We start from the raw sequence: 2,089 nt of genomic DNA, 5'->3' as shown, positions 1-2,089 counted from the left end.
GTCTGTAGAGGACAGTGCACATCGCATATCAGCATCTGTGTCTTTCAGCTGGTTCCTAGCTTTGGTTTTAATTGAAACTAAAGCTGAGAAACCTGCCTCACAGCGGTAAGTTGTGGCAAAAAAATTATATGCATTCGCAGGATTGGGTATGCAGTTTTGTTAAAAAAAACTGCACTTCTACTTTATTATTATTTATCAATTTACTGAATTTTACTCTAAAGTATTTTTAATTTTAGAAATACCTCATTACCCCTCAGAAACGGCTTCATTACCCCCATGGGGGTAATTACCCCCAGTTTGAGAACCACTGTTATAGAATGTTTAAAATGCCCCCATGTATAAAAACATTTTGTCAATCTAGTCAAGGACTGACTTACAAGCATTGTATTTCTAAGATATGTGGCTAACTTATTAAATGCTACAATGTGTGTGTGTGTAAAAAATGTAGAGCAGTAGCATGTAGCTTATTCATTTATGGCGTGTGTGTGCAATTATATGTAGTTATTAAGAACAGGATTTTTTTTTTTTTCGTGCGATGTGACCGGGTGGGTGTGAGTTTGTTCACGCTTTCCTATGTGTAAAAAAAATGTAGAGAAGTAGTATATAGCTTATTCATTTATGGCGTGTGTGTGTAGTTATATGTAGTTATTAAGAACAGGATTCTGTTTTTTTTTTTTTTTTTCGTGCGACGTGACCGGGTGGGTGTGAGTTTGTTCACGCTTTCCTATTGTTCGGATGAAGAATGGCTTGTGGTTTTGGGCATGTGCGCGCGTGTTTGCATACATGTGTGGGCGTGTCCCCTATAACCTGGGGTAGCCTCGGAAGAAGAAAAGGCTTGTGGTAGTGTGCGCATATGCCCCAAATAACCCCGGGTAGCTTAGTCAGTCCCCTAACGTTGCGAGAGGAGCGTCATGGAGGAAGTCTTCGCCGTCATGAACTTACAACAACAACAACAACAACAGCCCCACGCTGCCGCTGCAATTCTTCATGCTGACGATGTTGACGATCAGATAATGGGTCAAGCCGCATTAGAAGTTGAAGCCATGGATAACACATCCCAAGCTGAAGCCGTGGATAACACATCACATCCCAGAAACGGAGGTGAGATATCCGCCTCTTGTATTTTTTTTTTCTGCGCGCACAAGCGCTGGTGTGTGTGTATTTCTTATTCATTGTGTTTAAAAAAAAAATATATATATATTTCTTCTCATTTCAGCGGATGTTGGTGGTGGTGAGGTGGGGGATGTTCCAGAAACTCCCAAGTCTACCGGTGAACATATCACGGGCGAGTCATTGGGCAACAACAACCGCGGCGCGTTGGGAGGTGTCGGTAAAATGGGGCGGCGTGTGCTGAGGGAAGGATGTGATACCTCCATTACCAGTGTCTCATCTGAAGAACGACCCACCGGACAGCGTAACGCATAGTAAGTATTTTTTTATTCTTACAAAAGAGAGAGAGAGAGAGAGAGAGAGAGAGAGAGAGAGAGAGAGAGAGAGAGAGAGATTGATTTTTTTTTGTCTAATAATGTTTCTCTATCTTTTCATAAGTCCACGGCAACAACAACAGACACGCTTCGGTGATGGTGTGTCTTGACTCTCCGTCGGGCGCTGAATCGCGAGAGCGGCGGCGAAGTCGTCTGCAGCAAAAAGATCATGAAATGCGTCAATCACGACTGGAAAAAAAAATGCAGCATATGGCGGAAGTGTTGCGGCCGCGCCCACTTCTGACTTGACATACCCCGCTTGACCTTTCTTGGAAGTGTCATAGGCGGGGTGGGTGGTGGGGAAGTTACTAAAATCCATTATGGATTTTATGAGTGGAAGCGAATAAAATTCACTAATGTCTTGGAAGTTAGAGATGCATATGGTGGCCGAATCTGTGAGAGTCCTATATTTAGTGCTTAACAATCTTTTTTTTATATATGTACTCGCTCTGTGTGTATTATTTTTTATATATATATGTGCTTGTGTTGTGTATTTTTTTTCTTCATTTGTATATGTACTCGTGTTGTCATCCTTTTATGGGCTGTCTTTGGGCATGTACGACATAAGTTTGTAATATGTCTCTTTCAATTAGGATTTATTTTGG

General features: G+C 41.8%; 1 long non-coding RNA gene across 1 annotated transcript; it reads left to right on the top strand.

Moving 5' to 3' along the window:
• Positions 1–316: 316 nt before the first annotated feature.
• LOC127009445 (uncharacterized) lies at positions 317–2,089 on the top strand. Its single transcript, XR_007761986.1, has 3 exons — positions 317–1,101; positions 1,217–1,424; positions 1,549–2,089. It is a non-coding gene; the product is annotated as an uncharacterized LOC127009445 (long non-coding RNA).

The sequence above is a fragment of the Eriocheir sinensis genome, chromosome 40 (genome assembly GCF_024679095.1).
Source record: "Eriocheir sinensis breed Jianghai 21 chromosome 40, ASM2467909v1, whole genome shotgun sequence".
Classification (NCBI taxonomy): domain Eukaryota; kingdom Metazoa; phylum Arthropoda; class Malacostraca; order Decapoda; family Varunidae; genus Eriocheir; species Eriocheir sinensis.
This window is presented reverse-complemented; position numbering and strand designations above follow the sequence as displayed.